Here is a 15,596-nt window from a genome sequence, read left to right on the forward strand (position 1 = left end):
TATTCTATAGCACGTGAGAGGAATTTGATTTCTTATGCAATCTCAAAATGAAAATTTCACATCTTCCATTTTCATTTCGTCTTATTTTACTTGACATTCTTTCCTCTGAAGGATGTATAAAAGTGAAGTTCCTTGCAAAACAAGAGCAGAGGAATATCCAGAAACAGTTTTCCTTAATAAAAAATGATGAGTCTGCATACCATATTTAAGTGGGAGCCCGGCTAGCTCAGTCGGTAGAGCATGAGACTCTTAATCTCAGGGTCGTGGGTTCGAGCCCCACGTTGGGCGAAAACGAGTATTTTTTGCTGGATGATAGCATTGGCTCTCATAATATGGTGATTAATCTTGCATTTGACATGCACTAACTCCTAAAAATTGTATCTCCCTTGGTTACTCATTCATGAGAAATGTATCTCCAAGATTAGGTAGGGCCTGAGTCTAGGTTAACATACAGTGATATCACTCCTATTCAAGTACTAAACATGCCAACCTGAAGTGTAAAACATCCCCTAGGTGTAGTTAAGGCATCAGTTAGGAGTGAACTGAACACTCATGTTATGGGCAATTAGACTTAAAATAAAGTGTGGACAGCAGTAACGTTACTTTTGAAATGTGATGCTGAGTGAGCACACAGGGGAATTAGCTCAAATGGTAGAGCGCTCGCTTAGCATGCGAGAGGTAGCGGGATCGATGCCCGCATTCTCCATTCTAAAATTTGCATACATTTTACTTTTTAACTTGTAATTGCCATGGTTGTTGCAGAGTAAGAACAGAAAAGTCACAGATGGCTTTCAAATTTGGTGTCATTATAACAACTAAAGTGGTTTAATCAAAAGTGTTTAGGTATTCTATAGCACGTGAGAGGAATTTGATTTCTTATGCAATCTCAAAATGAAAATTTCACATCTTCCATTTTCATTTCGTCTTATTTTACTTGACATTCTTTCCTCTGAAGGATGTATAAAAGTGAAGTTCCTTGCAAAACAAGAGCAGAGGAATATCCAGAAACAGTTTTCCTTAATAAAAAATGATGAGTCTGCATACCATATTTAAGTGGGAGCCCGGCTAGCTCAGTCGGTAGAGCATGAGACTCTTAATCTCAGGGTCGTGGGTTTGAGCCCCACGTTGGGCGAAAACGAGTATTTTTTGCTGGATGATAGCATTGGCTCTCATAATATGGTGATTAATCTTGCATTAGACATGCACTAACTCCTAAAAATTGTATCTCCCTTGGTTACTCATTCATGAGAAATGTATCTCCAAGATTAGGTAGGGCCTGAGTCTAGGTTAACATACAGTGATATCACTCCTATTCAAGTACTAAACATGCCAACCTGAAGTGTAAAACATCCCCTAGGTGTAGTTAAGGCATCAGTTAGGAGTGAACTGAACACTCATGTTATGGGCAATTAGACTTAAAATAAAGTGTGGACAGCAGTAACGTTACTTTTGAAATGTGATGCTGAGTGAGCACACAGGGGAATTAGCTCAAATGGTAGAGCGCTCGCTTAGCATGCGAGAGGTAGAGGGATCGATGCCCGCATTCTCCATTCTAAAATTTGCATACATTTTTCTTTTTAACTTGTAATTGCCATGGTTGTTGCAGAGTAAGAACAGAAAAGTCACAGATGGCTTTCAAATTTGGTGTCATTATAACAACTAAAGTGGTTTAATCAAAAGTGTTTAGGTATTCTATAGCACGTGAGAGGAATTTGATTTCTTATGCAATCTCAAAATGAAAATTTCACATCTTCCATTTTCATTTCGTCTTATTTTACTTGACATTCTTTCCTCTGAAGGATGTATAAAAGTGAAGTTCCTTGCAAAACAAGAGCAGAGGAATATCCAGAAACAGTTTTCCTTAATAAAAAATGATGAGTCTGCATACCATATTTAAGTGGGAGCCCGGCTAGCTCAGTCGGTAGAGCATGAGACTCTTAATCTCAGGGTCGTGGGTTCGAACCCCACGTTGGGCGAAAACGAGTATTTTTTGCTGGATGATAGCATTGGCTCTCATAATATGGTGATTAATCTTGCATTAGACATGCACTAACTCCTAAAAATTGTATCTCCCTTGGTTACTCATTCATGAGAAATGTATCTCCAAGATTAGGTAGGGCCTGAGTCTAGGTTAACATACAGTGATATCACTCCTATTCAAGTACTAAACATGCCAACCTGAAGTGTAAAACATCCCCTAGGTGTAGTTAAGGCATCAGTTAGGAGTGAACTGAACACTCATGTTATGGGCAATTAGACTTAAAATAAAGTGTGGACAGCAGTAACGTTACTTTTGAAATGTGATGCTGAGTGAGCACACAGGGGAATTAGCTCAAATGGTAGAGCGCTCGCTTAGCATGCGAGAGATAGCGGGATCGATGCCCGCATTCTCCATTCTAAAATTTGCATACATTTTACTTTTTAACTTGTAATTGCCATGGTTGTTGCAGAGTAAGAACAGAAAAGTCACAGATGGCTTTCAAATTTGGTGTCATTATAACAACTAAAGTGGTTTAATCAAAAGTGTTTAGGTATTCTATAGCACGTGAGAGGAATTTGATTTCTTATGCAATCTCAAAATGAAAATTTCACACCTTCCATTTTCATTTCGTCTTATTTTACTTGACATTCTTTCCTCTGAAGGATGTATAAAAGTGAAGTTCCTTGCAAAACAAGAGCAGAGGAATATCCAGAAACGGTTTTCCTTAATAAAAAATGATGAGTCTGCATACCATATTTAAGTGGGAGCCCGGCTAGCTCAGTCGGTAGAGCATGAGACTCTTATTCTCAGGGTCGTGGGTTCGAGCCTCACGTTGGGCGAAAACGAGTAGTTTTTTGCTGGATGATTGCATTGGCTCTCATAATATGGTGATTAATCTTGCATTAGACATGCACTAACTCCTAAAAATTGTATCTCCCTTGGTTACTCATTCATGAGAAATGTATCTCCAAGATTAGGTAGGGCCTGAGTCTAGGTTAACATACAGTGATATCACTCCTATTCAAGTACTAAACATGCCAACCTGAAGTGTAAAACATCCCCTAGGTGTAGTTAAGGCATCAGTTAGGAGTGAACTGAACACTCATGTTATGGGCAATTAGACTTAAAATAAAGTGTGGACAGCAGTAACGTTACTTTTGAAATGTGATGCTGAGTGAGCACACAGGGGAATTAGCTCAAATGGTAGAGCGCTCGCTTAGCATGCGAGAGGTAGCGGGATCGATGCCCGCATTCTCCATTCTAAAATTTGCATACATTTTACTTTTTAACTTGTAATTGCCATGGTTGTTGCAGAGTAAGAACAGAAAAGTCACAGATGGCTTTCAAATTATGTGTCATTATAACAACTAAAGTGGTTTAATCAAAAGTGTTTAGGTATTCTATAGCACGTGAGAGGAATTTGATTTCTTATGCAATCTCAAAATGAAAATTTCACACCTTCCATTTTCATTTCGTCTTATTTTACTTGACATTCTTTCCTCTGAAGGATGTATGAAAGTGAAGTTCCTTGCAAAACAAGAGCAGAGGAATATCCAGAAACGGTTTTCCTTAATAAAAAATGATGAGTCTGCATACCATATTTAAGTGGGAGCCCGGCTAGCTCAGTCGGTAGAGCATGAGACTCTTAATATCAGGGTCGTGGGTTCGAGCCCCACGTTGGGCGAAAACGAGTATTTTTTGCTGGATGATTGCATTGGCTCTCATAATATGGTGATTAATCTTGCATTAGACATGCACTAACTCCTAAAAATTGTATCTCCCTTGGTTACTCATTCATGAGAAATGTATCTCCAAGATTAGGTAGGGCCTGAGTCTAGGTTAACATACAGTGATATCACTCCTATTCAAGTACTAAACATGCCAACCTGAAGTGTAAAACATCCCCTAGGTGTAGTTAAGGCATCAGTTAGGAGTGAACTGAACACTCATGTTATGGGCAATTAGACTTAAAATAAAGTGTGGACAGCAGTAACGTTACTTTTGAAATGTGATGCTGAGTGAGCACACAGGGGAATTAGCTCAAATGGTAGAGCGCTCGCTTAGCATGCGAGAGGTAGCGGGATCGATGCCCGCATTCTCCATTCTAAAATTTGCATACATTTTACTTTTTAACTTGTAATTGCCATGGTTGTTGCAGAGTAAGAACAGAAAAGTCACAGATGGCTTTCAAATTTGGTGTCATTATAACAACTAAAGTGGTTTAATCAAAAGTGTTTAGGTATTCTATAGCACGTGAGAGGAATTTGATTTCTTATGCAATCTCAAAATGAAAATTTCACACCTTCCATTTTCATTTCGTCTTATTTTACTTGACATTCTTTCCTCTGAAGGATGTATAAAAGTGAAGTTCCTTGCAAAACAAGAGCAGAGGAATATCCAGAAACAGTTTTCCTTAATAAAAAATGATGAGTCTGCATACCATATTTAAGTGGGAGCCCGGCTAGCTCAGTCGGTAGAGCATGAGACTCTTAATCTCAGGGTTGTGGGTTCGAGCCCCACGTTGGGTGAAAACGAGTATTTTTTGCTGGATGATAGCATTGGCTCTCATAATATGGTGATTAATCTTGCATTAGACATGCACTAACTCCTAAAAATTGTATCTCCCTTGGTTACTCATTCATGAGAAATGTATCTCCAAGATTAGGTAGGGCCTGAGTCTAGGTTAACATACAGTGATATCACTCCTATTCAAGTACTAAACATGCCAACCTGAAGTGTAAAACATCCCCTAGGTGTAGTTAAGGCATCAGTTAGGAGTGAACTGAACACTCATGTTATGGGCAATTAGACTTAAAATAAAGTGTGGACAGCAGTAACGTTACTTTTGAAATGTGATGCTGAGTGAGCACACAGGGGAAATAGCTCAAATGGTAGAGCGCTCGCTTAGCATGCGAGAGGTAGCGGGATCGATGCCCGCGTTCTCCATTCTAAAATTTGCATACATTTTACTTTTTAACTTGTAATTGCCACGGTTGTTGCAGAGTAAGAACAGAAAAGTCACAGATGGCTTTCAAATTTGGTGTCATTATAACAACTAAAGTGGTTTAATCAAAAGTGTTTAGGTATTCTATAGCACGTGAGAGGAATTTGATTTCTTATTCAATCTCAAAATGAAAATTTCACACCTTCCATTTTCATTTCGTCTTATTTTACTTGACATTCTTTCCTCTGAAGGATGTATAAAAGTGAAGTTCCTTGCAAAACAAGAGCAGAGGAATATCCAGAAACATTTTTCCTTAATAAAAAATGATGAGTCTGCATACCATATTTAAGTGGGAGCCCGGCTAGCTCAGTCGGTAGAGCATGAGACTCTTAATCTCAGGGTCGTGGGTTCGATCCCCACGTTGGGCGAAAACGAGTATTTTTTGCTGGATGATAGCATTGGCTCTCATAATATGGTGATTAATCTTGCATTAGACATGCACTAACTCCTAAAAATTGTATCTCCCTTGGTTACTCATTCATGAGAAATGTATCTCCAAGATTAGGTAGGGCCTGAGTCTAGGTTAACATACAGTGATATCACTCCTATTCAAGTACTAAACATGCCAACCTGAAGTGTAAAACATCCCCTAGGTGTAGTTAAGGCATCAGTTAGGAGTGAACTGAACACTCATGTTATGGGCAATTAGACTTAAAATAAAGTGTGGACAGCAGTAACGTTACTTTTGAAATGTGATGCTGAGTGAGCACACAGGGGAATTAGCTCAAATGGTAGAGCGCTCGCTTAGCATGCGAGAGGTAGCGGGATCGATGCCCGCATTCTCCATTCTAAAATTTGCATACATTTTACTTTTTAACTTGTAATTGCCATGGTTGTTGCAGAGTAAGAACAGAAAAGTCACAGATGGCTTTCAAATTTGGTGTCATTATAACAACTAAAGTGGTTTAATCAAAAGTGTTTAGGTATTCTATAGCACGTGAGAGGAATTTGATTTCTTATGCAATCTCAAAATGAAAATTTCACACCTTCCATTTTCATTTCGTCTTATTTTACTTGACATTCTTTCCTCTGAAGGATGTATAAAAGTGAAGTTCCTTGCAAAACAAGAGCAGAGGAATATCCAGAAACGGTTTTCCTTAATAAAAAATGATGAGTCTGCATACCATATTTAAGTGGGAGCCCGGCTAGCTCAGTCGGTAGAGCATGAGACTCTTATTCTCAGGGTCGTGGGTTCGAGCCTCACGTTGGGCGAAAACGAGTAGTTTTTTGCTGGATGATTGCATTGGCTCTCATAATATGGTGATTAATCTTGCATTAGACATGCACTAACTCCTAAAAATTGTATCTCCCTTGGTTACTCATTCATGAGAAATGTATCTCCAAGATTAGGTAGGGCCTGAGTCTAGGTTAACATACAGTGATATCACTCCTATTCAAGTACTAAACATGCCAACCTGAAGTGTAAAACATCCCCTAGGTGTAGTTAAGGCATCAGTTAGGAGTGAACTGAACACTCATGTTATGGGCAATTAGACTTAAAATAAAGTGTGGACAGCAGTAACGTTACTTTTGAAATGTGATGCTGAGTGAGCACACAGGGGAATTAGCTCAAATGGTAGAGCGCTCGCTTAGCATGCGAGAGGTAGCGGGATCGATGCCCGCATTCTCCATTCTAAAATTTGCATACATTTTACTTTTTAACTTGTAATTGCCATGGTTGTTGCAGAGTAAGAACAGAAAAGTCACAGATGGCTTTCAAATTATGTGTCATTATAACAACTAAAGTGGTTTAATCAAAAGTGTTTAGGTATTCTATAGCACGTGAGAGGAATTTGATTTCTTATGCAATCTCAAAATGAAAATTTCACACCTTCCATTTTCATTTCGTCTTATTTTACTTGACATTCTTTCCTCTGAAGGATGTATAAAAGTGAAGTTCCTTGCAAAACAAGAGCAGAGGAATATCCAGAAACAGTTTTCCTTAATAAAAAATGATGAGTCTGCATACCATATTTAAGTGGGAGCCCGGCTAGCTCAGTCGGTAGAGCATGAGACTCTTAATCTCAGGGTCGTGGGTTCGAGCCCCACGTTGGGCGAAAACGAGTATTTTTTGCTGGATGATAGCATTGGCTCTCATAATATGGTGATTAATCTTGCATTAGACATGCACTAACTCCTAAAAATTGTATCTCCCTTGGTTACTCATTCATGAGAAATGTATCTCCGAGATTAGGTAGGGCCTGAGTCTAGGTTAACATACAGTGATATCACTCCTATTCAAGTACTAAACATGCCAACCTGAAGTGTAAAACATCCCCTAGGTGTAGTTAAGGCATCAGTGAGGAGTGAACTGAACACTCATGTTATGGGCAATTAGACTTAAAATACAGTGTGGACAGCAGTAACGTTACTTTTGAAATGTGATGCTGAGTGAGCACACAGGGGAATTAGCTCAAATGGTAGAGCGCTCGCTTAGCATACGAGAGGTAGCGGGATCGATGCCCGCATTCTCCATTCTAAAATTTGCATACATTTTACTTTTTAACTTGTAATTGCCATGGTTGTTGCAGAGTAAGAACATGAAAGTCACAGATGGCTTTCAAATTTGGTGTCATTATAACAACTAAAGTGGTTTAATCAAAAGTGTTTAGGTATTCTATAGCACGTGAGAGGAATTTGATTTCTTATGCAATCTCAAAATGAAAATTTCACACCTTCCATTTTCATTTCGTCTTATTTTACTTGACATTCTTTCCTCTGAAGGATGTATGAAAGTGAAGTTCCTTGCAAAACAAGAGCAGAGGAATATCCAGAAACGGTTTTCCTTAATAAAAAATGATGAGTCTGCATACCATATTTAAGTGGGAGCCCGGCTAGCTCAGTCGGTAGAGCATGAGACTCTTAATATCAGGGTCGTGGGTTCGAGCCCCACGTTGGGCGAAAACGAGTATTTTTTGCTGGATGATTGCATTGGCTCTCATAATATGGTGATTAATCTTGCATTAGACATGCACTAACTCCTAAAAATTGTATCTCCCTTGGTTACTCATTCATGAGAAATGTATCTCCAAGATTAGGTAGGGCCTGAGTCTAGGTTAACATACAGTGATATCACTCCTATTCAAGTACTAAACATGCCAACCTGAAGTGTAAAACATCCCCTAGGTGTAGTTAAGGCATCAGTTAGGAGTGAACTGAACACTCATGTTATGGGCAATTAGACTTAAAATAAAGTGTGGACAGCAGTAACGTTACTTTTGAAATGTGATGCTGAGTGAGCACACAGGGGAATTAGCTCAAATGGTAGAGCGCTCGCTTAGCATGCGAGAGGTAGCGGGATCGATGCCCGCATTCTCCATTCTAAAATTTGCATACATTTTACTTTTTAACTTGTAATTGCCATGGTTGTTGCAGAGTAAGAACAGAAAAGTCACAGATGGCTTTCAAATTTGGTGTCATTATAACAACTAAAGTGGTTTAATCAAAAGTGTTTAGGTATTCTATAGCACGTGAGAGGAATTTGATTTCTTATGCAATCTCAAAATGAAAATTTCACACCTTCCATTTTCATTTCGTCTTATTTTACTTGACATTCTTTCCTCTGAAGGATGTATAAAAGTGAAGTTCCTTGCAAAACAAGAGCAGAGGAATATCCAGAAACAGTTTTCCTTAATAAAAAATGATGAGTCTGCATACCATATTTAAGTGGGAGCCCGGCTAGCTCAGTCGGTAGAGCATGAGACTCTTAATCTCAGGGTTGTGGGTTCGAGCCCCACGTTGGGCGAAAACGAGTATTTTTTGCTGGATGATAGCATTGGCTCTCATAATATGGTGATTAATCTTGCATTAGACATGCACTAACTCCTAAAAATTGTATCTCCCTTGGTTACTCATTCATGAGAAATGTATCTCCAAGATTAGGTAGGGCCTGAGTCTAGGTTAACATACAGTGATATCACTCCTATTCAAGTACTAAACATGCCAACCTGAAGTGTAAAACATCCCCTAGGTGTAGTTAAGGCATCAGTTAGGAGTGAACTGAACACTCATGTTATGGGCAATTAGACTTAAAATAAAGTGTGGACAGCAGTAACGTTACTTTTGAAATGTGATGCTGAGTGAGCACACAGGGGAAATAGCTCAAATGGTAGAGCGCTCGCTTAGCATGCGAGAGGTAGCGGGATCGATGCCCGCGTTCTCCATTCTAAAATTTGCATACATTTTACTTTTTAACTTGTAATTGCCACGGTTGTTGCAGAGTAAGAACAGAAAAGTCACAGATGGCTTTCAAATTTGGTGTCATTATAACAACTAAAGTGGTTTAATCAAAAGTGTTTAGGTATTCTATAGCACGTGAGAGGAATTTGATTTCTTATTCAATCTCAAAATGAAAATTTCACACCTTCCATTTTCATTTCGTCTTATTTTACTTGACATTCTTTCCTCTGAAGGATGTATAAAAGTGAAGTTCCTTGCAAAACAAGAGCAGAGGAATATCCAGAAACATTTTTCCTTAATAAAAAATGATGAGTCTGCATACCATATTTAAGTGGGAGCCCGGCTAGCTCAGTCGGTAGAGCATGAGACTCTTAATCTCAGGGTCGTGGGTTTGAGCCCCACGTTGGGCGAAAACGAGTATTTTTTGCTGGATGATAGCATTGGCTCTCATAATATGGTGATTAATCTTGCATTAGACATGCACTAACTCCTAAAAATTGTATCTCCCTTGGTTACTCTTTCATGAGAAATGTATCTCCAAGATTAGGTAGGGCCTGAGTCTAGGTTAACATACAGTGATATCACTCCTATTCAAGTACTAAACATGCCAACCTGAAGTGTAAAACATCCCCTAGGTGTAGTTAAGGCATCAGTTAGGAGTGAACTGAACACTCATGTTATGGGCAATTAGACTTAAAATAAAGTGTGGACAGCAGTAACGTTACTTTTGAAATGTGATGCTGAGTGAGCACACAGGGGAATTAGCTCAAATGGTAGAGCGCTCGCTTAGCATGCGAGAGGTAGCGGGATCGATGCCCGCATTCTCCATTCTAAAATTTGCATACATTTTACTTTTTAACTTGTAATTGCCATGGTTGTTGCAGAGTAAGAACAGAAAAGTCACAGATGGCTTTCAAATTTGGTGTCATTATAACAACTAAAGTGGTTTAATCAAAAGTGTTTAGGTATTCTATAGCACGTGAGAGGAATTTGATTTCTTATGCAATCTCAAAATGAAAATTTCACACCTTCCATTTTCATTTCGTCTTATTTTACTTGACATTCTTTCCTCTGAAGGATGTATAAAAGTGAAGTTCCTTGCAAAACAAGAGCAGAGGAATATCCAGAAACGGTTTTCCTTAATAAAAAATGATGAGTCTGCATACCATATTTAAGTGGGAGCCCGGCTAGCTCAGTCGGTAGAGCATGAGACTCTTAATCTCAGGGTCGTGGGTTCGAGCCCCACGTTGGGCGAAAACGAGTATTTTTTGCTGGGTGATTGCATTGGCTCTCATAATATGGTGATTAATCTTGCATCAGACATGCACTAACTCCTAAACATTGTATCTCCCTTGGTTACTCATTCATGAGAAATGTATCTCCAAGATTAGGTAGGGCCTGAGTCTAGGTTAACATACAGTGATATCACTCCTATTCAAGTACTAAACATGCCAACCTGAAGTGTAAAACATCCCCTAGGTGTAGTTAAGGCATCAGTTAGGAGTGAACTGAACACTCATGTTATGGGCAATTAGACTTAAAATAAAGTGTGGACAGCAGTAACGTTACTTTTGAAATGTGATGCTGAGTGAGCACACAGGGGAATTAGCTCAAATGGTAGAGCGCTCGCTTAGCATGCGAGAGGTAGCGGGATCGATGCCCGCATTCTCCATTCTATAATTTGCATACATTTTACTTTTTAACTTGTAATTGCCATGGTTGTTGCAGAGTAAGAACAGAAAAGTCACAGATGGCTTTCAAATTTGGTGTCATTATAACAACTAAAGTGGTTTAATCAAAAGTGTTTAGGTATTCTATAGCACGTGAGAGGAATTTGATTTCTTATGCAATCTCAAAATGAAAATTTCACACCTTCCATTTTCCTTTCGTCTTATTTTACTTGACATTCTTTCCTCTGAAGGATGTATAAAAGTGAAGTTCCTTGCAAAACAAGAGCAGAGGAATATCCAGAAACGGTTTTCCTTAATAAGAAATGATGAGTCTGCATACCATATTTAAGTGGGAGCCCGGCTAGCTCAGTCGGTAGAGCATGAGACTCTTAATCTCAGGGTCGTGGGTTCGAGCCCCACGTTGGGCGAAAACCAGTATTTTTTGCTGGATGATTGCATTGGCTCTCATAATATGGTGATTAATCTTGCATTAGACATGCACTAACTCCTAAAAATTGTATCTCCCTTGGTTACTCATTCATGAGAAATGTATCTCCAAGATTAGGTAGGGCCTGAGTCTAGGTTAACATACAGTGATATCACTCCTATTCAAGTACTAAACATGCCAACCTGAAGTGTAAAACATCCCCTAGGTGTAGTTAAGGCATCAGTTAGGAGTGAACTGAACACTCATGTTATGGGCAATTAGACTTAAAATAAAGTGTGGACAGCAGTAACGTTACTTTTGAAATGTGATGCTGAGTGAGCACACAGGGGAAATAGCTCAAATGGTAGAGCGCTCGCTTAGCATGCGAGAGGTAGCGGGATCGATACCCGCGTTCTCCATTCTAAAATTTGCATACATTTTACTTTTTAACTTGTAATTGCCACGGTTGTTGCAGAGTAAGAACAGAAAAGTCACAGATGGCTTTCAAATTTGGTGTCATTATAACAACTAAAGTGGTTTAATCAAAAGTGTTTAGGTATTCTATAGCACGTGAGAGGAATTTGATTTCTTATTCAATCTCAAAATGAAAATTTCACACCTTCCATTTTCATTTCGTCTTATTTTACTTGACATTCTTTCCTCTGAAGGATGTATAAAAGTGAAGTTCCTTGCAAAACAAGAGCAGAGGAATATCCAGAAACATTTTTCCTTAATAAAAAATGATGAGTCTGCATACCATATTTAAGTGGGAGCCCGGCTAGCTCAGTCGGTAGAGCATGAGACTCTTAATCTCAGGGTCGTGGGTTTGAGCCCCACGTTGGGCGAAAACGAGTATTTTTTTGCTGGATGATAGCATTGGCTCTCATAATATGGTGATTAATCTTGCATTAGACATGCACTAACTCCTAAAAATTGTATCTCCCTTGGTTACTCTTTCATGAGAAATGTATCTCCAAGATTAGGTAGGGCCTGAGTCTAGGTTAACATACAGTGATATCACTCCTATTCAAGTACTAAACATGCCAACCTGAAGTGTAAAACATCCCCTAGGTGTAGTTAAGGCATCAGTTAGGAGTGAACTGAACACTCATGTTATGGGCAATTAGACTTAAAATAAAGTGTGGACAGCAGTAACGTTACTTTTGAAATGTGATGCTGAGTGAGCACACAGGGGAATTAGCTCAAATGGTAGAGCGCTCGCTTAGCATGCGAGAGGTAGCGGGATCGATGCCCGCATTCTCCATTCTAAAATTTGCATACATTTTACTTTTTAACTTGTAATTGCCATGGTTGTTGCAGAGTAAGAACAGAAAAGTCACAGATGGCTTTCAAATTTGGTGTCATTATAACAACTAAAGTGGTTTAATCAAAAGTGTTTAGGTATTCTATAGCACGTGAGAGGAATTTGATTTCTTATGCAATCTCAAAATGAAAATTTCACACCTTCCATTTTCATTTCGTCTTATTTTACTTGACATTCTTTCCTCTGAAGGATGTATAAAAGTGAAGTTCCTTGCAAAACAAGAGCAGAGGAATATCCAGAAACGGTTTTCCTTAATAAAAAATGATGAGTCTGCATACCATATTTAAGTGGGAGCCCGGCTAGCTCAGTCGGTAGAGCATGAGACTCTTAATCTCAGGGTCGTGGGTTCGAGCCCCACGTTGGGCGAAAACGAGTATTTTTTGCTGGGTGATTGCATTGGCTCTCATAATATGGTGATTAATCTTGCATCAGACATGCACTAACTCCTAAACATTGTATCTCCCTTGGTTACTCATTCATGAGAAATGTATCTCCAAGATTAGGTAGGGCCTGAGTCTAGGTTAACATACAGTGATATCACTCCTATTCAAGTACTAAACATGCCAACCTGAAGTGTAAAACATCCCCTAGGTGTAGTTAAGGCATCAGTTAGGAGTGAACTGAACACTCATGTTATGGGCAATTAGACATAAAATAAAGTGTGGACAGCAGTAACGTTACTTTTGAAATGTGATGCTGAGTGAGCACACAGGGGAATTAGCTCAAATGGTAGAGCGCTCGCTTAGCATGCGAGAGGTAGCGGGATCGATGCCCGCATTCTCCATTCTATAATTTGCATACATTTTACTTTTTAACTTGTAATTGCCATGGTTGTTGCAGAGTAAGAACAGAAAAGTCACAGATGGCTTTCAAATTTGGTGTCATTATAACAACTAAAGTGGTTTAATCAAAAGTGTTTAGGTATTCTATAGCACGTGAGAGGAATTTGATTTCTTATGCAATCTCAAAATGAAAATTTCACACCTTCCATTTTCATTTCGTCTTATTTTACTTGACATTCTTTCCTCTGAAGGATGTATAAAAGTGAAGTTCCTTGCAAAACAAGAGCAGAGGAATATCCAGAAACGGTTTTCCTTAATAAGAAATGATGAGTCTGCATACCATATTTAAGTGGGAGCCCGGCTAGCTCAGTCGGTAGAGCATGAGACTCTTAATCTCAGGGTCGTGGGTTCGAGCCCCACGTTGGGCGAAAACGAGTATTTTTTGCTGGATGATTGCATTGGCTCTCATAATATGGTGATTAATCTTGCATTAGACATGCACTAACTCCTAAAAATTGTATCTCCCTTGGTTACTCATTCATGAGAAATGTATCTCCAAGATTAGGTAGGGCCTGAGTCTAGGTTAATATACAGTGATATCACTCCTATTCAAGTACTAAACATGCCAACCTGAAGTGTAAAACATCCCCTAGGTGTAGTTAAGGCATCAGTTAGGAGTGAACTGAACACTCATGTTATGGGCAATTAGACTTAAAATAAAGTGTGGACAGCAGTAACGTTACTTTTGAAATGTGATGCTGAGTGAGCACACAGGGGAATTAGCTCAAATGGTAGAGCGCTCGCTTAGCATACGAGAGGTAGCGGGATCGATGCCCGCATTCTCCATTCTAAAATTTGCATACATTTTACTTTTTAACTTGTAATTGCCATGGTTGTTGCAGAGTAAGAACATGAAAGTCACAGATGGCTTTCAAATTTGGTGTCATTATAACAACTAAAGTGGTTTAATCAAAAGTGTTTAGGTATTCTATAGCACGTGAGAGGAATTTGATTTCTTATGCAATCTCAAAATGAAAATTTCACACCTTCCATTTTCATTTCGTCTTATTTTACTTGACATTCTTTCCTCTGAAGGATGTATGAAAGTGAAGTTCCTTGCAAAACAAGAGCAGAGGAATATCCAGAAACGGTTTTCCTTAATAAAAAATGATGAGTCTGCATACCATATTTAAGTGGGAGCCCGGCTAGCTCAGTCGGTAGAGCATGAGACTCTTAATATCAGGGTCGTGGGTTCGAGCCCCACGTTGGGCGAAAACGAGTATTTTTTGCTGGATGATTGCATTGGCTCTCATAATATGGTGATTAATCTTGCATTAGACATGCACTAACTCCTAAAAATTGTATCTCCCTTGGTTACTCATTCATGAGAAATGTATCTCCAAGATTAGGTAGGGCCTGAGTCTAGGTTAACATACAGTGATATCACTCCTATTCAAGTACTAAACATGCCAACCTGAAGTGTAAAACATCCCCTAGGTGTAGTTAAGGCATCAGTTAGGAGTGAACTGAACACTCATGTTATGGGCAATTAGACTTAAAATAAAGTGTGGACAGCAGTAACGTTACTTTTGAAATGTGATGCTGAGTGAGCACACAGGGGAATTAGCTCAAATGGTAGAGCGCTCGCTTAGCATGCGAGAGGTAGCGGGATCGATGCCCGCATTCTCCATTCTAAAATTTGCATACATTTTACTTTTTAACTTGTAATTGCCATGGTTGTTGCAGAGTAAGAACAGAAAAGTCACAGATGGCTTTCAAATTTGGTGTCATTATAACAACTAAAGTGGTTTAATCAAAAGTGTTTAGGTATTCTATAGCACGTGAGAGGAATTTGATTTCTTATGCAATCTCAAAATGAAAATTTCACACCTTCCATTTTCATTTCGTCTTATTTTACTTGACATTCTTTCCTCTGAAGGATGTATAAAAGTGAAGTTCCTTGCAAAACAAGAGCAGAGGAATATCCAGAAACAGTTTTCCTTAATAAAAAATGATGAGTCTGCATACCATATTTAAGTGGGAGCCCGGCTAGCTCAGTCGGTAGAGCATGAGACTCTTAATCTCAGGGTTGTGGGTTCGAGCCCCACGTTGGGCGAAAACGAGTATTTTTTGCTGGATGATAGCATTGGCTCTCATAATATGGTGATTAATCTTGCATTAGACATGCACTAACTCCTAAAAATTGTATCTCCCTTGGTTACTCATTCA

The 15,596-nt window shown here is 39.0% G+C and overlaps 8 non-coding genes across 8 annotated transcripts; all 8 read left to right on the plus strand.

The window, feature by feature from the left end:
- Nucleotides 1-215: 215 nt before the first annotated feature.
- Nucleotides 216-288, plus strand: TRNAK-CUU (transfer RNA lysine (anticodon CUU)). The gene has a single exon. It is a non-coding gene; the product is annotated as a tRNA-Lys (tRNA).
- A 1,615-nt stretch (nt 289-1,903) lies between these two features.
- Nucleotides 1,904-1,976, plus strand: TRNAK-CUU (transfer RNA lysine (anticodon CUU)). The gene has a single exon. It is a non-coding gene; the product is annotated as a tRNA-Lys (tRNA).
- Nucleotides 1,977-5,280: 3,304 nt separating this feature from the next.
- On the plus strand, nt 5,281-5,353 carry TRNAK-CUU (transfer RNA lysine (anticodon CUU)). Its single transcript has one exon. It is a non-coding gene; the product is annotated as a tRNA-Lys (tRNA).
- Nucleotides 5,354-6,969: 1,616 nt separating this feature from the next.
- On the plus strand, nt 6,970-7,042 carry TRNAK-CUU (transfer RNA lysine (anticodon CUU)). The gene has a single exon. It is a non-coding gene; the product is annotated as a tRNA-Lys (tRNA).
- A 3,303-nt stretch (nt 7,043-10,345) lies between these two features.
- Nucleotides 10,346-10,418, plus strand: TRNAK-CUU (transfer RNA lysine (anticodon CUU)). The gene has a single exon. It is a non-coding gene; the product is annotated as a tRNA-Lys (tRNA).
- Nucleotides 10,419-11,189: 771 nt separating this feature from the next.
- TRNAK-CUU (transfer RNA lysine (anticodon CUU)) lies at nt 11,190-11,262 on the plus strand. The gene has a single exon. It is a non-coding gene; the product is annotated as a tRNA-Lys (tRNA).
- Nucleotides 11,263-12,878: 1,616 nt separating this feature from the next.
- TRNAK-CUU (transfer RNA lysine (anticodon CUU)) lies at nt 12,879-12,951 on the plus strand. Its single transcript has one exon. It is a non-coding gene; the product is annotated as a tRNA-Lys (tRNA).
- Nucleotides 12,952-13,722: 771 nt separating this feature from the next.
- On the plus strand, nt 13,723-13,795 carry TRNAK-CUU (transfer RNA lysine (anticodon CUU)). The gene has a single exon. It is a non-coding gene; the product is annotated as a tRNA-Lys (tRNA).
- The last annotated feature ends 1,801 nt before the right edge of the window (nt 13,796-15,596 follow it).

The sequence above is a fragment of the Triturus cristatus genome, chromosome 4_1 (assembly GCF_964204655.1).
Source record: "Triturus cristatus chromosome 4_1, aTriCri1.1, whole genome shotgun sequence".
NCBI lineage: Eukaryota > Metazoa > Chordata > Amphibia > Caudata > Salamandridae > Triturus > Triturus cristatus.